Below are 23453 nucleotides of genomic sequence, written 5' to 3'. Positions count from 1 at the left end.
CGGCTCTCGCTGCAGGGTGGGCCACCTCTAATACATTTTTGAAATGATCTTGCGGGCCAAATATAATTATATCAGAGTTTGACATGTGTGCTCTAGAGTTTTTTCATGCCCTGAGCATAGGCATCTCTGTACCTGAGAGTGATGTTTGAAGAAGCAACTTGCGTACAATTGTGCTAAGGAGAAGTCATTTAGAGAGATGAATGGTCTAACCCATGAAGTTAAGAGTAGATATAAAGGCCATTAAGGAATATGGGGAGAAAAGAGGAATATTGTCTTGAGACAAAAATTCACCCATGATCCAAGTAAATAGTGGAGCAAAAGCTCAGCCAAATGGCTTTGTCCTGCTCTTGTTGTTCTATTTTTAAATGGTGATTGTGAGGATACTCACGGTACATCTAAATATGGGCATGGGGGTCACATTACCAGATGTCTAATGATGAAATAAGGCAAAATGGCATGAATTCGTTGTTGTCTACGGGGCATGATAGTCCAAATTACACATTGCTCTGAGAACCATTATCTCCTCGGTCTTGGTCAACAAGCTTCAAAATCTGAGCCTTTACACCTGTCTCTGCAACTTGCTCATTGGAAGATTACAGTCAGTGAGGATCGGTAATAACATAGCCTCTTCACTGACAAATAACTGGCGCACCTCAAGGATGCGTGCTTTCCCACTGCTCTGCTCTCTGCACCCATGACTGTGAGGCTAGGCACATTTCAAATGCCATCCACAAATTGTTCCATGACCCCATGGTCGTCAGCCGAATCACAGTCAGCAATGAGGAAGCATGCAGGAGGATGACAGATCAGCTCATTGAGTGGTATCGCAACAACTTTTCTCTCAACGTTAGCAAGACTAAGCAATTGAATGTGGACTGCAGGAAGAGGAAAAGAGGAGAACATATACCAGTCCTCACTGAGGACACAGCAGTGGAGAGGGCAAATAACTTCAAATTCCTGAGTGTCAACATCTCTGTAAACATATCCTAGTAACTTCATGTCGCTGCAGTCAGGAAGAAGGCTCACCATCGGCTCTATTTTGTTAGGAATTTCAGAAGATTTGGTAGGTCACCAAAACTTGAAATTTCCACAGATGCACAGTGGAGAGCATTTTGTTTAGTGGCATCACCGTCTGGTGTGGAGGTGTCAAAGAAAAAGTCTACAGAGAGTTGTGAACTCAGCCAGCACCACCATGGGCATCAGTCTTCACCCCAAAGACATCTACAAGAGGTATTTTCTTAAAAAAACACAGCCTCTCTCCTCAAGGATCCTCACCATCCAGGCCATGCCCTCTTCATACTGCTACCATCCGGCCAGAGCCATCGTGGGCATTAGTCTTCTCTCCACCAAGGACATCTACATCTCAAGAAAGCAGCCACTATCATCATGGACCACCACCTCACAGGCCATTCCCTCTTCTCACTGCTACCATCAGGAAGGAGGTACAGGACCCTGAAGATGAACACCCAAAGTAACAAAAACAGATTCTTCCCCTCCACTATTAGATTTCTAAATGCACAATGAGCCACAGATACTTCACTTTTTTCTATTATTTTGCACTTTTTTTTAATGTAGTGTATTAACAAAACTGAATTTATAGCAAGTTTTGAACTTGTAAAGCATAATAATGCTGAGGCAAACCAAGAAATTTCATGACACATGTACATGGCAATAAACCTGATTCTGAATATGAATTATATCTGGACTTCTGACATGTTAATGAATGGTAATATTCATTTAAGACATAGAACATTAAAGCACAGCACTGGCCCTTTGGCCCACTATGCTGTTCTGACTGATATATACCTACCCCCAAAATTCTAAACATTTCCTACCTCATCTCTCTATTTTTCTTTCATTCATGTGCCTGAGAATCCCTTAAATGCCCCCGATCGTTCTCGTATCCACTACTATCCCTGACAATGCATTCCAGGAACCCACAACTGTGTTAAAAAAATCCCTGATGTCTCTGCTAAATTTTTCACAGATGATTTCTAGTGTTTGCTACTCCAGCCCTGGGAAATGATGCTGGTGGCCTACCTTATCTATGCCTCTCATAATCTTGTCGACCTCTATTAAGTCACATCTCATCCTTCTTTGCTTCAAAGAGATAACCTTGTCTTGTGTCATATTTTCCAATCCAGGCAGCATTATGGTAAATCTCTGCACCCTCTCCATGGCTTCCGCATCCTTCCTGTAAAAAGGTGACCAGAACTGAACACAATATACCAAGAGTGGTCTCACCAGAGATTTATAGAGCTGCACCATTAACTCACAATTGATAAACTCATTCTCCATCTAATGAAGCCCAGAATGCCATAGGCCTTCTTAACAATCCTATCAACCTGTGTAGCAGCCTTAAGAGATCTATGGATTTGGACTTCAAGGTCCCTCTATTCTTCCACATTGTTAAGTATCCCACCATTAACCCTGTACTCTGCCTTCAGGTTTGACTTTCCAAAATACATCATCTCACACTTATCCCGATTGAACTCTATCTGCCAATTTCCGCCCAAATTTGAATTCTGTCTATATCCACTTTTAACCTACAACAACCTTCAGCACTACCCACAACATCTCCAACCTTTGTGTCATCTGCAAATTTACTGACCCATTCCTCTACTTCTTTGTTCAGGTCATTTCTAAAAAAAAATCACAAAGAGCAGGAGTCTCAGAACAAATCGCTGCAGAATTCCACTAGTCATCATTGACCTCCAGATAGAATACTTTCTCATCATTCCTACTCTCCTCTTACTTCAGAGAAGTCAATTCTGAATCCTCACAGTCAAGGTTTCATGAATTCCTTGCCTCATGACTTTCTGAATGAGTCTCCCATGAGGAACCTTGTCAAATGCCATGTACACTAAATCTGTCACCCTACCTTCATCAATTTCTTTAGATAGCTCTTCAAAAAAAAAATCAATTAGGCTCATAAGGCAAAACCCCCTTACAAACCCATGCTGATTATCCCTGAGAAGATTGTACTTCTCTAAATGCTCGTAATCCTGTCCTCCTTAAGAATCCTCTCAATAGATTGCCCACCACTGATACAAGACTCATTGGTCTATAATTCACAGGATTCCCCCATTACCTCTTTTAATCAAGTGGACCACATTTTCCCTTCTCCAATCCTCCAAAACCTCTCCTGTGGCCAAAGAGGATACAAAGATCATTGCAAACACCCCATCTATCTCTTTCCTCCTTTTCCACAGCAACCTGGGACATACAGCATCTTGTCTGGTCCAAAGGATTTATCAATCCTAATGTTTTTAAGAAGACCCAGGTCTTTCTCTTTTTAAAATCTCAACTTAGTACAGTACATAAGCATGTTTTATTCTGATCTCACCTTGAGCAAGATCTTTTTCTCTGGTGAATACTGAGGCAAAGTTTAGGACCTCCTCAACCTTTGGGCACAGGTTTCAATCTTTATCCTTAAGCAGTGCTACCTTCACTCTTGGTAACTTTCTGTTCTTCATATGTGCATAGGACACCTTAGGGTTTTCCTTAATCCTACTTGCTAAGACCTTGTCATGGCCTCTTTCTATCTCTCCTAAGAGATAGAATACCTCTGTATTTTATATAGTGTTAGTATACGATATAAAAAGTTCCTTCCTGACTACAATTCTCAGGAGCCCTTCCTGTTTTTGCTTCCTAAATCTAATGTACGCTTCCTTCTTCCTCTTAACTAGCTGCCTAACCTGCTTTATCAACCATCTCTTCCCCATCTCAGAGAAACAAACCTGTCCAGGACACAGCTCAAGTAGTCCCAAAACATCCTCCACATCACTTCTGTGTTTTTTCCCCAAGAATATTTGTTTCCAATTTACTCTTCCTAGTTCCTGCCTCATTCCATCATGATTATCCCTTCCTCAATTAAACACCTTGCAATTTTGTCTGGTGTTTTACCCTTGTCCATAATTATATTTCAAGCTCGGAGTTGTGGCGACTATCACCATATTACTCCCCCATCTGACCAGGTCTAGATCCAGTATGGCCTCTCCTTGAGGCTGCTTGTCACTTTGTGTTAAGAATCGTCTTGCACACACCTGACAAATTCTGGCCCCATCTATCCCTCTTACAGTAAGGAGGTGCAAGTCAATATTTGGGAAGTTGAAGTCTCCCATAACAACAACCCTGCTATTTCTGCACCAGTGAAAAATCTGCCTTCTTATCTGTCCCTCAGTGTCCTGAGGGTATATGGGAATCTATAGTCTACACTCAATATAGTGATTATTCCCTTCCTGTATCTGATTTCCGCCCACACCAAATCATTAGACACTCCCTTCACAACAAACAGCCTTTCTGTAGCTGTGATACTATCCCTTACCAATAATGCTACTCCCACCAACCCCTCCCCTCCAGTCTTTTACTTCCCATCCTATTCTATTAAAAGATCTAAACCTTGGTACCTGCAGCAACCAATTCCATCCTTGCGTTAGGCAAGTCTCTGCAATGGCCACAACACCGTAATTCAAATACTGATCCATGCTCTAACTCGCTTTTATTCCTAAACCTCCTTGCATTGAAATAGAAACATTTCAAACCCTCCAAATGGTTGCATTTATGTTTCCTACCCGGCCTGTCCTTCCTCACCAACTCACAACACATTGCATCATTCTTTCCATGTTCTGCTCTGTTCTGTTCTCTCCCCCCACATTCTGTAACCTATCATCCTTCCAAACTAGATTAAACCTTCCCCAACAGCTCTAGCAAATCTGCCCGCCAGGATATTGGTTCCCCTCTGGTTCAGGTGCAGCCTGACCTTTTTGTATAGGCCATACATTCTCCAGAAGAGATCCCATTGATGCACAAATCTGAACCCCTGCCCCTCCACCTACTCTTCAGCCATGCATTCATCTGTCACAACTTTCTATTACTACACTCAATGGCATGTGGCACAGGCAGCATTCACAAGATTACCACCCTTGAGGTCCTGATTTTCAGCTTCCTTCCTAAATCATTATATTCTCTCTTCAGGATCACATCCCTACTCCTATCTATGTCATTGGTACCATTGTGGACCACAACATCTGGCTCTTCATCCTGTTTGAGAATGCTGCATACTCGATCCAAGACATCCTTGATGCTGATTCTGGTACCATCTAGCAATCTCAATCTTGTTCACAAAATTGCCAATCTATTCACCCATTGAATCCCCAATCACTATAGCTTTCCACTTCTCCCCCTTCTCTCTAAGCCAAAGGGCAAGACACTGTACCAGTCCTGATTACTGTGCCATATTCCTAATAGACCCCCCTACAGTATCCAAATCATTATACATTGTTGAAGGGAATGGCCACAGGGGTTCTCTGCACTTTCCCTTTAATTCCCTTCACTCTCCTGACAGTCACACAGTTAGCTGCCTTTTGGGTATGACCGTCTACTTTTAGCTTTTGTTTATCAACCCTTCTGCCTCTCGAATGATCTGGAGTTCATCCAGCTCCGTTCCCTAAAATGGTCTGTAAGGGACTACAGCTGGATACACCTCTTGCTGGTGTAGTCACGAGGGACAATTATGCTTTCCCAAAGATTTCATATCCTGCAATCAGAGCATTCCACTGCCTCAGATGCCATTTCCACTACCCACTCTTTGCTGTGATACAAAGATCTTACCTGAACTTACCAGTTGTACGTCCTCACTCTCTGCTCACAAAAGCCTCTAAATCCCCGCCCCGGCGGCGGGCCGGGAGGCCCCCGCCCCGGCGGCGGGCCGGGAGGCCCCCGCCCCGGCGGCGGGCCACGAAATCGCCACTCCAACAACGGGCACTATATCCCCATCCCTACAGCGGGCCACGAAATCTCCAGTCCAACATCGGGCCACTAAATCCTCACCCTTCAGCGGGCCACTAAATCCTCACCCTTCAGCGGGCCACTAAATCCTCACCCTTCAGCGGGCCATTAAATCCTCACCTTTCAGCGGGCCACTAAATCCCCACCGTACAGTAGGGTACTAAATCTCCACAACAGCGGGCCACTCATGCACTGGCTGCTCCGCTTGAGCTTTTCTGTTTTTATATGTTGCGGGCTCTATCTGTAGTCTGTACTCCAACCAATCTTTGCTTTGTTTATCATTTTAAAGATCCTGAAACAAAGTCCAGCTCCTGACACTCATCAGTTGCCGATTCCTGTCTCCACGTCCTTTTTCACAAGATCATAAGGTTAAGAAACTAAAGTAGGCCACTTGGCCCATCGAGTCTGTCCTATGACTCAACCCGAAGCTGGACTATATTCATACCTAGTTCCAATTTCCAACCTTTTACCCATATCCCCTGATGCCTCAACCAATTAGATGCTTATCAGTCTCCAGCTTAAACTCTCCCAGTGATCGGGCCTCCACCACTGTATGTGGGAATGAGTTCCACAAATCCATGACCCTCTGATTAAAGATGTTTTTTCTCATCTGTTTTAAATGGATAACTTCTAATTTTAAGACTGCCCTCTCGTCCTTGATTCACCCACCAAGGGAAATATCTACATTCACTCTGTCAAAACCTTTCAAAATTCAAAACAGGATCTCCCTCTCAATCTTCTATACTCCAATGGATACAGTCCAAGAGCTGCCAAAGGTTCCTCATACATTAGCCCTTGCATTCAAAGAATCATACTAGTAAATCTCCTCTACACCATCACATTCCATTCTAAGATGGGGGCCCAAAACTGCATACAGTTCTCCAATTGAGGTCTCATAGAACCTCATCAACACCTCTTTACTCTTCTTGAAAGAAGAGTGTAATAAATATTAATAAAACAGATTCTGGATATCTGAAACTTAAAAAATGGAAAATAATCATAGGGTTGGGCAGCATTTGTGGAAAGAGAAGAAAAAAAAAGCACCAGAACTAATCCTCTTGAAATGAATGCCAATATAGCATCCATTTTCTTTACTACCGATCCAACCTGGTCACTAACTTTTAGGTTTCCCTACACAAGGATGCCCAGGTCCATTTACACTTCTAAGGTTTGAATTTTCTCTTCATCCAAATAGTACACTGCCTGTTTATTTCCACTACCAAAATGTAGAACCATTCATTTCTCAACATTGCATCTCATCTGCCATTTTTTGCCCAGTCCCCCAAGCTGTCTATATCCTTCTATAACTTTATGGTTTCTTCAACCCTTGCTGCTCCGCCACCTGTCTTAATGTCATCTGCAAATTTGACCACAAAACCATTCAATCCACAATCCAAATCATTAATATAAATTATAAACAGTAGCGATCCCCTGTGGAACACCACTTGTTACAGGGAGTCAACATGAATAAGATCCCTTTATTTCAACCCTTTGCTTCCTACCCTATCAGCCAATTTTCTATCCGATCTAATATCGTCCCTGTAATTCCATGGTCTCTCATCTTATGAAGCAGTCTCACATTCGGCACCTTATCAAAAGCCTTCTGAAAATCCAAATATACAGCATCCACAGCCATCCTACCTGAGATTTCTTCAAAAAATTCTAATAGGTTGGACAGGCAGGATCTACTCTTCAACAAACCATGCTGACTTGAACCTATCCTGTCAAGCGTCTCTAGGTATTTCATGACCACGTCCTTGAGGATCGACTCTAATATCTTCCCAACCACCGACATCAGACTAGTAGGCCTATAGGTTCCTTTTTTCTGTCTCCCACCTTTCTTAAACAGCAGAACCACATTTGTAACCTTCCAATCCTTTGGAATCATGCCAAAGTCTATTGACTTCCTGAAACGAAGCCCAACTCCCAACACCTACCAGTTGCCGAGTCTTTTACCTGTGGATTTAGCAGCAGCCACCATCTTTTAATCAGTGCCCAAATCTTCAACACATTCATTTATTTAAGCTATTAAAAAGATCTCAGTTGTCACCTTCCATACATTCAAAACGTAGCAGGGGTAGTGGGTCAACTGGCTGAAATTGAGCAGCATGGGCTCAAGGGCTAATAGGGCCTGTTACCATCATGTCTAATAAATTTATAAATTCTTGCCTTTTGATTAATTTGTCAGCTGCACATTTGGAACAGATCGACATGCCATTTGAAGACTATTAAGGAGATTCATCGAGCAGATATTGCTTTTAAATACATCTATTAGTTCTGGTGCTTTTTTTTTCTTCTCTTTCCACAAATGCTGCCCAACCCTATGATTATTTTCCATTTTTTAAGTTTCAGATATCCAGAATCTGTTTTATTAATATTTATTACATTTTACACCACAATGTAACCAAGCAGCTGCTGTGTTCCATAATTTTACCATTTTAGTCCCCTAAATCACAAAACTGCTTCTGGTATGTTCGCATAATAATGTTTTAACATTCACAGTTCTATAAAAATACAAGTTAGTGAGATTATTTAACACTGTATCTGTCAAATTATATGCAATTTATTAGCTAGTTTTCAGGCATTGCTTTAAGATGTATTATTTGTTTGAGACGAGTCCCTAAATTTGTCCATTGCTTCTATTTGTTGAATCATTCACAAAAGTTCTTTGTTTATACCAGCTGTTTTTATTCAACTTAATTTCATTAATCTGTCAGGAAATCATCATTCTAATTTTAAGACTGCCCTCTTGTCCTTGATTCACCCACCAAGGGAAATATCTACATTCACTCTGTCAAAACCTTTCAAAATTCGAAAGAGGATCTCCCTCTCAATCTTCTATACTCCAATGGATACAGTCCAAGAGCTGCCAAACTTTCCTCAGACATTAGCCCTTGCATTCCAAGAATCATCCTAGTACAGTAACTCTAGAGATAATATCTACAAACAAATTTGAATTGTTATCATTCTGTTATTGGCTTCGGTTCATTTGATCAATTCTGCATGATTCTTTCCTGTAAAGGTTACAATGTTAATGACAAGGTGTATTGTCATGTACATTGCCCAATGCACCAAAACTCTTACTTGCTGCAGCCGAACAGAATGTTGGTATTTTCTGTGCAATTATCCATCCTGCTTGAGATGTACAAGTCTTTTATCGAATAACTTTTGGAAATCCAGGTAAACCATGTCCATCACCTCCCCTCTATCTACCACACTCATTATATCCACAAAGAACTCCATTAAGTTTGTCAAACAGGACCTGCTTTTGCTGAATCCATGTTGTGTCTGCCTGATGGATCCGTTTCACTCCAGATGCCTCGCTATTCCTTCTTTAATGATGGCTTCAAGCAGTTTCACAACAACAGATGTTAAACTAGCTTATAGTTCTCTGCCTCCCTTCAATGAACTGAATTCAGTTTAGGCACTCAAGCCTAAATCCACTTGGATGTAAATTCATTAAGAATAATTTGCCAACACATTTGAAACCTCTCTCAGAAATGTAACCAAGGTAACTAGCATTATCATAATTTATGAGCTATCTATTAAAATGAATTGCTTATGCACTAGAAATATAATCTGCTGAGAATTTAAGTGTGGAGATCCAGATCACTAGAGAAGGAGCAGGTACGACCTGGGTGAAGTGGAGTTTCCAGAGGAAAATGGAAACGATCAAGGATACCCGACAGCTGTGGCAAGGCTTAAATGACAAATTCTACAAAACCAAATCCAGTGCAATAGGAAATGGCAAAGCTTCACTCCCAGATGAACTCAATGCCTTTAAGTCTGATTCAACTACAAAAACAAGGAAGAACCATCATGATGATCCTCTCCTGTCCGTATCTGAGGATGACGTGTGGGCTGCCTTCAGGAGAATGAATCAAAGGAGAGCATCAAGCCTGAATGGAGTATCAGGTCGGGTATTAAAAATCAGTGCTGATCAACTTACCAATGTTTTCACAAATATCTTCAACACCTCACTCTGACAGGGCATGGTATAGACACTTTCCAAGCTCTCATATTTCCCAATTTCAAAACATGTCATCTTCACAGAAACACAAGTGACAATATTCCAAATTACTATTTTATTAATCCAATAAATCAAACTTTGGAGTTGCAGCTGTAAGTAGCTTTAATTCATTGATAAACATTTTGCATAACTTTGCATTGAGATTTTCATACGATGAGTGAACAAAGCATACTGTATAATGATAAAGATATTCAACTTTAAACAGATATAAACCAAAAATAAGATGATTATGATTAAATAAGATGATTCAAAGAAAAGTATCTCAAGCTCACACATCTTTCATGGCTCTTCGAAGAATGAGATACAAACTCCTCATCTGCTTGGATATTACCTCATAGTAACTATGGTAACACTACAAACAATTCCTTAAAGGGATAGGAACAAAATTAACAAAAATCAAAAACACAAGGTTTTAAACTTTACGCATGATACCCACCTGTTTCAAACAGGTGTTAATCGTACCATTGGCCAAGAAGAGTGTGGTAACCTGCCTAAAACACTATTGACCAGTGGCTACTTATATCAACAGTGATGAAGTGTTTTGAAAGCGTGGTGTTGAAGCATGTCAGCTCCTGTCTGAGCAGCAACATGGATCCATTCCAATTTGCTTACTATAGCAAGAGGTCTACTATGGTGCATGCCATCTCTTTTTTTTGGAATATTTTATTTATCATTTTTAATTTATTTAACAATCAAAAATCATACAAAATGCAAAACATCAAGCAAACCCCTCCCTCCACCCCCTCCCCTCTTCTTGTCCTATTAAACAGAGAAAGAACAAAGAAAAAGAAGCAAAAAGCACCCCATTGTCTGCATACAGTAAAACATATGGAGACACAATAACACCACAGCGTTAAAATCTTTACAGAGGTCGACTGGATAGCCAGTAGTGATCGTAGCCACAAGACTCGCACCACCAGGTTCAGGAACAACTGCTACCCCTCCACCATCAGAGTCCTCAACAACAAACTCAAGATCTTATTTTCAGAATCTTACTTTTGTAATTTATTGATTTCTTCCCCCGTCTGTATTGCACAGTTTGTTTACAGTTCTATTTGTTTACATGTGTACATTGATTATAGTTTTTTTGCACAACCAATAAGCAGTCATTCTTTCTTACCTGCAGGAACAAGAATCTCAGGGTTGTATGTGATATCATATATGTACTAAATTCTGAAATCTAATTGAACTCAAACTTAATCGATATTGGGTGGAAGGAGAATCCAAGAGGAGTTAATGGGCATGCAAGGAAAATGAGTGGAGATTTAGGACTTTCTAAGAGCTGGCATGGACTCCATGGGATAAATGGTTTTGTTCCACCCCTTACTATCACCATTTCATTCCCTCTCTCTGATGCTATCTATGTGGAGTTTGCATGTTACCCTTTCAATTGCAATGTGTTTCCCTCAGAGCTCCAGTTTCTTCACTTATCTCAAAGCTGTTAGTTGGTTAACTGCTATGAACTGATCCTGGTGTCATGGGAGAATGGAGGTAAGGGGAGTTTGGTGGTTTTTGATGGGCAAGTGTGAGCACAAAGAAGAGCAAATGGGATTTGCTCTGAGAACCATCATCGATTCCTTCTACATTACATGATTCTTCCTACATCATAAGAATATATAAAATGTTTGCTTTTGGAGAACCGAATCCAGTCAGGGCTGCCATCAACGTTGATGAGACTTGACCAACAGAAGCCATAGGGTTAAACAAGTATGCAGATGCTGTGATTGTAGTGAAAACAGAAATGCTGGAGGAACTCAAACAGTCTCACAGTGTCCATAGGAAGTAAAGATATATAATCGATAATTTAGGCCTGAGCCTCTCTTCAAGGCACTGAGAAGCCATAGGGTCCCCAGAGTGCCAGTGACGTAAAGAGTTGTGAACGCATCTCAGACCATCTCACACCCCCTCTAACCCTCGTCAACTCCATCTATACTTCCTTCTGCTTTGGTAAAGCAGTCAGCATTTTAATAGACTCATCTCACTCTAGCTCCAATTTCTATACTCTCCTCCTCTCGAGAGGAAAATTCATGACTGTTAGATCACGCATGACTAAATTCAGGAAGAATTTTGTTCCCACTGTTACGAGACTCCAAATGAACCTGACACTTGTAAATGGTGTTGCAGTTTTTCTGTTCTAACTGATTCCTCTGTACTCTCAAAACATGCTTGGTAATTTTTTTTTTAACAACTGTATTATGTACAGGTTGACCAGCCATACAGTTTGCAAAATTAGCTTTCTCATGTACCTTAGTACATGTGACAAAACACAATTCAAGGTGTTTTTGGATAGTGCCTTCTCTTGGCTTTGAATAACAAATATTCCATCAAGGCTGTTACTTCTTTCAACATTGTGTTATATGGCAAACTTTTCTCTGAACAGCAACAATGCCATAGAAAGTTCTGAAGTGATGGTCTTTGAAGAGCCCTTGCACAATGAGAGTATGCTTTGTTGCAAGCTTCCTGTGCCATGAGTATTTGTTTACATATTCTCCAAATTTTTTTTTTGGATGTTAGGAACTCCAGGGAAACACATATCCTACAATGTAGCAAACTCAAGCAAAACAAAAGCTGAGGTCCAGTATAAAAAAAATGACTTTAACCAAGGTATAGAAAAAGCATGGGGGATCCAGTTATTAGCCAATAACATGATCTGGATTTTTCAACTTTGTCAAGTGCATCTGTCGCTCAAAGACTCAACGCAATAAGAATCAAGGATGGAAGAGAGCTTTGAAGATCAGAGAGAATTCTCACAGGAAAGAAAATAAAGTGTTCTTTAAACAAGCCTCTATCATTGATATAATTATCTTTACTTCCTTCCCAGAGTGAACAATTTGCCACAATCGTGACCATACCCTTGCTCAGCTAGTGGTCATGAAAACCATCTATAACTGAAAAATTACAAGGCATACTGAGTAGATCTGAAGTAAGTAAACAATAGTGGAGAGCTCTTCTGGCACAAATTCATGATGTCGCCTCAGCCATCTGAAAAGGAGAAGATCTAAGACCTAAATCATTGTGTTCAACGAAGGATATAATTCCAATTTCAGTGACTACAGAAAAGTTGCTCTACCACCTCCCACAGGGAAAGTCGCTTCAATGATCCTCCTCACCTGGCTTCTCCCAGTAAATTCTGCTCAGCCACAGATGCAACAGGCTTGATTCGTTGACAGGTGACAATCCCAGAAGAATGGACAACAATACAGCTTTCAAAAGTCCTCACTCCATTAATTGAGGGTAATTTGGGAGAATCTTTTTCAAATTTGCTTCTTTCAACAACTGCCCTGGCAAAACCTCACAGAATTGTTAATGTTTTGAAAAGGTCACCCTTCCTTTTTCAGAACTCAGGAGTGGCCAACCCATTTTCAACCATTTCTCATGTGTTAATCCGTCAACCCAGGAATCACCCAGTGAACTTACTCCAAATTCTCCAATATTCCTCATCAAGTTAGGAGATTAAAGCAACGTGCAATACGAAAGGCATAGTCTCTTTAATGCCCTGTGAATTTCCTGCAATGGTGTTCACATTTAAGGACTTAAAATTTGTCACCAAGATCACAAAGGTGATGGATCTTTGAAGAATGAGTGTAGTCTCCTCTATTGTTGTATAGACATAGAAACATAAAGCAGAATTGGACAATGTTTATTTTACAAAGATTAATGCCTTATTTAGACCAGTGAAGTATAAATGAATTCCCTATATAGTTTTAACAGGCTTATTGTTAACATCGCATGAGAGGATTTCAACTGTGGTTGTTAATAAAAAAATCAGAAATGAAAAATCAAACCCAGAACTGACCATTGTAACGGCATTGATTTGCCACAGCTTACAGACAAATAAAGAACAATGAGTCTGTAGAGAAATGGAACTTCTGGTGTTTTTTTTCAGCCAAGCTTTCGCCAGCTGTGGCAAAGTAAAATACGTTTGGTTGAAATATTTCCGCTTTTTATAGGAAGTTCGTGCTTTCACCATTTATACAGACCACCAGCACTCATACTGCAAGTACAAGCACATCTCTACTCACCCAGAGAGATTCGGTACTTGGACTTTATTCTACAATTTTCATTGGACATACGGCACATCCGAGGAAAAGCAAATGGCCTGGCTGCCCTGTCCAGGCACAACAAAGACACCTTACATATGACTACTGCCATTGACTTCACCATTGTGGCTCATGCACAGCAATCCCGATCACATCCAGTATTGTCAGATCACCTTTGGTCTCCATCTTTAAGATGTGACCCTGGATGGATCAGAAGGCTTTGTCAAAACGTTAGATGTTAAGAAGCAAGTTCGAATGTCTGACTGTTCCCCTTACATCTGTAATTGTTTACCCTTTGTAAACTGAGTGATATGATACAAAGACCTAATCCTTTTTCCCGTTGTTGCTAGCCCATTCCAGTACTCACTTTTCAGTTCACACCCCCTCCCTAAGTTGTTGCCTTTCTAACTGACCACCACCCTCACATTTGTCTAACCTCCCTGGCCCTCCTGCTCCCCTTTTTATGCCTGCCTCTCACCCCACCCCTTCCATTTCTCTCGATGGATATTGCTTGATCCGCTGAGTTTGTTGGTTTGTTTGCTTTGTGATATTTCTGCCTTTTTCTGCAACAGACATGAGAAGTAAATGAATTGCTAAAAAAGGAAGTTGTGCATTTTAGAGGCATTTTTTCAGCCACAGAGCTCTTCAGAGTTATCCACGCCAATGAAATACTTTATGAAGTGTAACTCCATTGTAGGAATTGTACAGTGATAAGTGTGAAATCTGCAATGATGTCATAATAAAACCCTATGATAGCATTTTCATAGAAATGCCAGGAAAACAATAGCTCTTACAGCTATTCAAGTTAAGTTTTAAGGTTTGAAACAGTTTCACAGCATGTGCAAGCTGAAAATAATATGTAGCCATGATAAAAAAAAATGTAGTGCAGATGATTAAACCCACTAACCATTAAATATTTTCTTCAGACAACTGCTTAAAATTGGAAGGGAAGTATCTGGGAGGGGGAGGGAGCAGGAGAGGGGGGGGGGAACATCAATGTTTACAATGAGTTCCTCATTTTATCTGACCCAATTTGGATGGACCAAGCAGAATATGATGATTCAAGATGACATGTTGCCCAAGGATGAGTGACTCTGATTACGGCATCACTAATTTGTTTCTTTTTCTGCCCAACTTCCTCCATCTGTTGTCCGTGGGGTACCCTTCACCTGAGGGAGCCAGGTGAGGCATGCTACTGACAGAAATAGTCAATGTTATCCACACTCCAACCCTGAATTCAACACCTTTTCACCAGTCAGGTATTTCATTCATTATGAATGCAATTTTTTTTTCAACTGAAGCAGCTATTCATTCCTTCTGGTTTATAAAACAATATTAATCCCACCATCAACCAACACCTTCTATAATACATTCTCCACTGGTTTTAATATTGAAGTGTATCCAAGCTCAGTCCTGTTGGGCATATAACTTAATTATTTATCACTTGATTCTTCCACAAGCTTGTTTTAATCTATGACAATTGCTAGATTCATGTTTCCAGCTGTCTGATTTCAATTTGCTATTCTGCATTTCACTGTCACTGGAATTCAATGAGAACCTGACTGTGGAAGAAGTCGAGCGCATTCCTATAAAGCCATCATCAACAAAACACCACCTGAGTGCATTTTGATTTATTGGCATAGAATAGGCTCCTCAGAGTGTTAAATGGGCATTTGTGCAGCTGAAAAATGTTTGATGATATTTTCGCTCGTTTGTTCTGTGTGAAACATGAATGTTGCTGTATGCAATGTCATCTATTGCATTATCTACCAACTCTGAAATGAAAAGTTTTGCTTTTAAAATCTGCAAGCAGATTTCTCCCTCAACATCGATAATACATTGCAGTATTCATTTTCTTGGGTCCGCCACATGGTACGAGGTAACAAGGTACCATGAAATACATGCATTGAACATAAAATGATGCAGAAAAGAAAAAAGGATATTCTGGCCATTATGATGATCATACAAGCTCTTTGAAAGAGTCTGTCACTGTGTCCCACTATCCCCATTTGTTTTATTTTTGCCCACAACCTTACAAATCTAAAATCATTTATCCAATTCTTCTTTGGAAGTCATTGTTGATTCAGTTCCAGTCCTCCTTCAACCAAAGCATCTCGGATTGTAGTAACAACAAATGTTTCCTCATCCCATGCCTGGCCTGAAGTCTGGGATCTCTGGTTTCAAGAACAGTCTGTTTTCCTCAATAGCTATCATGTTCTTAAACCTTCCCATACTACCTTAACTGTAGCATTCCAGGACCAACGATCTGACTGCACTATTATAAACTCCCATTCTGTTTTACACCATCTGCAACTGTGAATATCGATCTATCCTTTTATTTTTACCCCTCGTGGTAACTTACACTTACTGTTTGTTAGTGTATTTTGTGTACCAATGCTACTGCAGCAAGCAAGAATTTCAGTGCATTTGTACATTGTACTTGTGCTTGACAATAAACTCTCGTCATTGTTTTTAAAACCAAATATGTTAAATCTGCATTCTCCAACACTTATTCTGAATTCTTTACTGTGAACAAAGCTGTAAAGTCCCCCAGTGCACTCTCTGCCCTTTAGTATATGGGCCCAGAAAAAGCAACCAGCTGGGAAAGATAAAGAACCAAATACAATCTGCAGGGGCTCAGCAGATTCAGTGGGAGAAAAAGAATGGCCGACTCTTCATCAGGCCTGAAGGAATTCAGTTCAGAAGCTGTGTAAAGAGAACAGGGCGAGAGGGATGATGAGGAAAGGATGAGGATTTTGGATGACTTGTGTAACTGCCAGGAAATGCTAAAATAAGTTGTATTGAAAGTAGTGTGATATTTTATAATGAGAAATCAATTCCTGTGAGCATTGTAAAGTACAAGTCTACCCCATTATCATGCTTTTTATTGATTGGAGTGACTATTTCTCACAGAGTCATACAATGTGGAAAAAGGCCCTTTGTCCTAACTTGCCCGTCCAACTAAAATATCCTACCTGCCTGCATCTGGCCCATATACCGCTAGATGCATCCTATTCAAGATTCATTACTGTCATGTAATAAAATAGAAAATGTAATATTACATGAAATTTCCTTTAGTCTACAATAAGACAGAAAGATTTGCCATCAGCAGAAATTGTTCAGCACCCCTTACAGTCAGTGAAAGAAAAGCAAAAGAGTCCCCCAGTGACACCAAGTGTCTATGGATTCACCTCCTGCTCTCCTGCAGCTACACCGCTTTCAGTCCAAACCGTCGGCAACACAAATTCCAGATCCAAACCCCTGACATGATCATGGAAACCAACCCCCCCCCCCCACCCCCCGCCCACCACCAACCCACCCAATGACACCATCTTACATCTCGGTTTGAATACCTGGTACAGCCCGATCCATCTATTTGTACAACCTTAAACATTGAAATAGTTCCTGGCTCAGTCCCCTCCTCTGCAGTCCATTCCATACACCCACCAGACTCTGCATAAAAAAGATACCCCTCAGTTTCCTGTTGAATCTCTTTCCCCTCACCTTTAACCTATAGCCTCAGGTTACTGATATCCCAAATCTGGCCAAAAGACTCTGCGTTCACCTGATCTATTCCCCTCATGATTTTGTACATCTTTGTGACATCACCCCTCATCTCCCACACTCCAGGGAATAAAGCTCTAGCCTGCTTCAACCTGCTCAGGCTCAACATTCTCATGTTTCCTCAGCACCTCTCCAGCTTGACAACGTTGTTCCTCTACAGCTCAGTGACTAAAACTGAACACAATACTCCATATAGGGCCTCACCACATCTTATAAAACTTCAACATGGCCTCCTAACTTCATTACTCAATACTCTGATTGACAAAGACCAATGTGCCAAATTATCAACCTGTGGCATCACTTTCAAGGTACTGTGAATCTATGCTCCTAGATCCTCTGCTCTTCAAAACAACCCATATCCATGCCATTCATTATGTAAGACTTCACAGAATACATCTCATTTCTCTGCATTAAATTCCATCAACCATTCCTCTTCTCACCTGCCCAACCAATCAATGCTCTTCTGCAATTTTTTGGCAACCGTCTTCTCTATCTATAATACCAAGCATTTTAATGTCACCTGCAAAACTGCTAATCATGGCATATATGAGTTTACCTCTCAATTATTGATGAAGATGACACACTACACCTTGTAGGACATCACCAGTCACAGGTCTCCAGTCTGATTCCTTGGGTAAAAGTGGTTTGCTGTCACATTAGTTTCAACCAAAAGATTTGCTGGGTTATACCAGTTGCAGAAATATGGGAAAACATAATCGAGTGGTAGTTTAATCAACCGACAAAAGAGTTAAGAGCATATTTGAATGCACAAGAGATTCATAAACATTCACAACTTGGAATGTCTTAAATATTAATCACACTATGAAAAATAGTGATTTTATTAAAACGTTAAAAACAAAACAAGGGTGGCACAGTTAAAGTAGCGGTTAGCTCAACACTGTTTCAGCAACACCGACTGGGGTTCGAATCCCGCGCTGTATGTAAGGAGTATGTTCGTTCTCCCCGTGTCTGCATGGTCTTTCCCCAGGGGCTCTGGTTTCCTCCCACCGTTCAAAATGTACTGGGGTTGAAGGTCAATTGGGTGTAAATTGGACAGCACAAGATCATTGGGCAAAAGGGCCTGTTACCATGTTGTATGCCTAAATAAATAAACAATGACAAGCAAATTCATAGCTACAATATCTGACCTACCAACAGAAGTTCTCAGGGTAATCTCAGTTGTTTATGTGGGCAGTGGCTGGTTTATTAGAAGAACAGTCTGGTTCCCAATCATCCAACCATCTGACCAACCCATGCAGCATTCAAATTGATTCCTTACTCACAACCAAGCTCAACTGAAGCTTGGAATTTCCCCACCTTACCTGTGCTGAATGCTGCTTTTTCACAGTACACCTGGATTCTGAATGGTGAAGATTTCTGGCTGATCGATACCCCAGGAAGGATTGGGTCCTCGAGACAAATCGGAAACATGATGATGCTGAGTTTTTGGGAAAGAAGTAAAGTTTTGTGACCAGTTCATAGGAAACTTCAAGAGGAGTAAAAGTTGAATTACTTGTCATTATATGAAAATCATTTAACAATTGCTAGTAAGAAAATATTATCTAAAAACAATTAACCAGACAGGTGTTTTGGAAGAACAGTGATGATACACATCTCAATCCAAAGGCCTGGGTTTAAACCCCGTCAAGTGTAGTTGTGGAATTTAATTTAGCTAATTATGAAAAATTACCAGATGATCACAAAACCACCAGATTGTCAGAAAAACCCTTCAAGTTTACCAGTCTCCCTCAGGAGATGAAATTCCTCATCTTTACCTTGACCAAATTACATTTGTTTCCTTTCACCAATGTGATTGGCTGCTCTGAAATGACTTAGGAAGGCACTCATTTCAAGGAGAAATAGGAATGGGCAGTGTGGTGGTACACCAATGGCCTACTGCAGGGGGCAACCTCTGTACCTGCAGGAGTGTAAGGGGACAGGACAACACATGGCTGGCTGTCAATCAGTTGGCCTGAATGGATCAAGCCCCACCCGGCTGGGTGTTAATTACCCTTCGGGATACAAGCCTGTGCCGGCCTCCCGAGGCCTCACTCAGAGTTGCTGCAGCCACAGCCAGCCTGGCTCTGTGGAAGTCTTTGTGGATTAAAGCCTGTTGTACAGTCTTTACCTTGTGTGTGTCTGATTCTGTCCAACAGTGCACCACCAAGATCATGAGAAATTAGGTTTTTCTGCTAATTACAGGCCATAGTCAACTCAGAAAACACTTTGAGCAGCAATTGAGAGGCAGAGATGGAGGAGTGGGGAGGGGTTTAATAGAGAAAGGCACAACCTCTTTATTGCTTGGATTCTTTCGCAATTCATAGTTTCAGATAATCAACAATGTATCAAAAAGGAAGTCGATCCTGAGATTTCTACAATCACCCTTGCATCAGCTTATAATTGGCTTTCAATTCCTGCTTTTGTCCCCACCGGTTTGTATTTAAATGGAATACTGTCTTACTACAGAAATATACTGTACCAATTTTGAAACATTTATTAGAAATTTGGACTAAAAGGAATTTATTAACAGGATCAAAAGGTAGTTCATCAGTTCAAACCCCAACAAAATAAATTGATTCCCTTTTTCATTAAATAATAGAGTTTTAGAAGATTGCAGGATTTTTTTTGAAGAAGGAAAATTTTTATTATTTAATCAGCTTAAAGAGAAATTTGGGATTTTAGAGAATTCTCTGTTCGTTTATTATCAAATTAAGGCATTAGTGAAAGATAATTTTGGAAGAGAAATGAAAATTCCTGAGTTAACTAAATTTGAGTTAATGGTTTCATATTTTTCAGATAAAGGTTTTATATCAGAAATGTGTGCATTATTGCAAGATACAATGGTTACAAAAAATTAGATACATCTAGGATTAAATGGGAGCATGATTTAAGTTGTGAGATTAGTCAGGTGGATTGGGAAAATAGGTGTTATGATGGGTTAACTAAATTAATTAATGTAAGATATAGTATGGTTCATTATAATTTTTTGCATCAGTTATATTTAACCCCTGAAAAATGGAAAAAATATGGATTTAGTAATTGATTTATGTTTTAGGTGTGGAGCATGTGTTGGAACATTTCTACCTTCTGTGGTTTTATGATAAAGTTCATCCTTTTTGGTTTAAAATTAGGAAGTTTCTTCAAAGTTTGTTTAAAATTCAATTTCCTTTAGATCCAAATTTTTTTTTTGTTGGGTTATTTTACTCCGTTAGGGGACTTGGGGTTGGATAAGTTTCAGACACCGTTTATTTGTCTAACATTGACAGTTCCTCGTAAATGTCTTGGAAAGATGAAGCGGAGTTAAATGTAGTTCAATGGCATCATGAGTTGAAGTCGTGTATCTATATGGAGAAAATAACATAATTATGATTTTTTTTGTGGACACAATATATGAAGAATATGAATTTAGTAATGCACGTTACTGAATGTTTTTGTTTATTTTTAATGCTTCCTTTTAGAGATCTGTTGTGGGAGGGGAGAGGGGATGGGTTTGTTTTATTATTAGACTACTTATTCTATAAATGTGTCTATTTTTATTGAAAATATATTTAGTATTTTTAACTTAGTAAAGCTTAAAAAAAGACTAAAGAAAGGTTAACATTGATCTTTGAATGGTTCCATGTATTTAAAATAAACTGGGAACTGGCCCGCTATTGGGAAAGTTTCCTTTTCCCCATATTGAGGCACCACCAATAATCACAAAAAACTGAAGTTGTGAAACTGAGAGTCTTTTATCAGCTATAGGCTGGACAGCCGTCCATCTCATCGACTGATCAAGGCAGAGTGGAATGTGGAGCGTGCAGATGGCTATGGGTAGGATTGGTCTCAGGAGGCATCCATCCGGCATCAGCCAATCATAGCGTAACAGTGGTTTACCACACATATTCCCATGCTTTCCTTCCTTCCTCCTGCAGGCACCGCAATGATATCGATGTGCCACAGTGTCACTGGACAGAAATGATGGAGCAGGAACAGTGGTTGAGCATATCCCAATCATGACAGTGAAGAGGACTTCTCTCCATCCCCCATTCCCCAAGACCATTCTGGCTGAGAAATTCTAACCCAGGCCACAACTCAAGCCTCAGCCTTTACTAACAGATAAAGAAACATAATGAGTGTCTAATGACTAATTTAAATTATTGGGTCTCACCTAATCAGAGATATTCCTTTTGTTCTGTCCAATCCTCTTCCATCTTCACTGCTGCTAAACTATCTGGATTTCTCTTTTTTCTCAATTCAATTTAAGATCTGGAACATGAACAGTTTCTCTTTTCATTGCATCTCACCTGCTGACTGTTTCCAGCATTTTCTGTTTTTTTTTTTAAATTTTACTTGTTCAACCTAGGAAGTTTCTAATTTTTTAAAACTTTCCTACTTTAATTTTAATTTTGGCCTGGTTGATTTACCACAGAGCACATAGAAATTGAAAATCTTACATAAATTCCTTTCATGTGGAATTCCAGTGTCAAATAAATTTAGTCACAGAATTTACACTAAAAAACTTGTATTTCCTTTCATCCTAGAACATTATTTTGGCCCATCAAGTCTATGCGAGCTCAAAAACCAATCATATTTCCCCCTCCCCCCCAATAATCTTCCCAGTGACCTATTCTCTCCACATTCCCATCAACCTCCCCCCACTTGTCTGCACAGTAGGAACAATTTGCAGTAGTCAGTTAATCTACCAACCTGCATGTCTTTGGGATGTGGAAGGAAACTAGAACACCTAGAGGAAACTCCCATTGTAATAGGGAGATTGAACAAACTCCACACAGACAGCACTGGTGTTTAGCATTGAAACCGTGTCTACGAACCTCCCTTACAAAGGTGAGCATTCATTAGAATTTTTTTTTTCCCATTTAGTTTAAGCGCTCATAAATACTGCAGCAAATTCCTTTAATCAGGGTCGTGAAATTGGAAATATTTTCTAAAGGAACACATCTTCATGCTCACTCCAGCTACAATATTTCAATGGCCAGAGAGTGTAATGATCAGAAAAAAAATCTGTGTGCAGTTCAGGCAGAAGGAGAAACCAGGATAATCATCTGTCATTTTGATTTTGAATTGCAGTATGCCATGAACAAATTTGACTTGTGGCTACAAAGCTAGTCCAGAGAAGGAGCTGTGTGCATGCTAATTCCTGCTGCCCTGCCTCAGTTAAATGCCATCAGTAAGATGAGTGCACCAGGCAGTCTGCTAGTCATGGATGGCAGAAAGAGAGCAACAGGAGGATCCCTTTTAGCCCCTTGCATCTGTTCTGCTCTTCAGTGATCTCTGAATTAATTTCGTTTTGCCACGTTTGCTGCATGGTTCTTCATACCAAGCAGAGAAAAAGACACTTCAATTTTAACAGCACACATTGGTCAGCCCCATCAATAGTGTGACCCTTCCCTTGAAGCACTTATTAACCAATTATTTCTTTTCCTTTGGCTTGGCTTCGCAGACGAAGATTTATGGATGGGTAAAGTCCACGTCAGCTGCAGGCTCATTTGCGGCTGACAAGTCCAATGCGGGACAGGCAGCAGTTGCAAGGGAAAATTGGTTGGGTTTGGGTGTTGGGTTTTTCCTAGTAAATTTTCTCTGCACTCTTGCTATCTTATTGATAATTTTCTTGTAGTAGTTAGGTGATCAAAACTGCACACAATAGTCCAAATTTAGCCTCACCAATGTCTTATACAGCTTTACCATAATATCCCAACTGCTATAATCAATACTTTGATTCAATGAAGACCTATGTGCCAAAAGCTCTCTCTTCAATCCTTTCTACCTGTGAGGCCACTTTCAGGGAATTTATGTATCTGTATTCCCAGATCCCTTTTGTTCTACGGCACTCCTCTGTATCCTGCCATTTACCATGTACGTCCTTTCTTGGCCTTGTCCTTCTAAAGATGCAACACCTCAGACTTGTGTATCTGCATTAAATTCAATCTGCCATTATTCAGCATGTTTTTCCACTGGTCTAAATCCCTTCAAGTTTTGAAAACCTTCCTCACTGCCCACAATGCCTGCAATCTTACTGTCATCTGCAA

At 40.2% G+C, this 23453-nt stretch overlaps 1 long non-coding RNA gene across 1 annotated transcript in view; it reads left to right on the top strand.

The window, feature by feature from the left end:
- Nucleotides 1-21731, top strand: part of LOC138739895 (uncharacterized) — a 36870-nt gene extending 15139 nt beyond the window's left edge. Inside the window, exon 3 of the long non-coding RNA XR_011342528.1 lies at nucleotides 21339-21731. This is a non-coding gene — a long non-coding RNA (uncharacterized lncRNA). The remainder of the gene's footprint in view (nucleotides 1-21338) is intronic.
- The last annotated feature ends 1722 nt before the right edge of the window (nucleotides 21732-23453 follow it).

Source organism: Narcine bancroftii, chromosome 7 (genome assembly GCF_036971445.1).
Source record: "Narcine bancroftii isolate sNarBan1 chromosome 7, sNarBan1.hap1, whole genome shotgun sequence".
NCBI lineage: Eukaryota > Metazoa > Chordata > Chondrichthyes > Torpediniformes > Narcinidae > Narcine > Narcine bancroftii.
The sequence above is the reverse complement of the archived record's forward strand: the minus strand, read 5'-3'. Positions and strand labels throughout refer to the sequence as shown.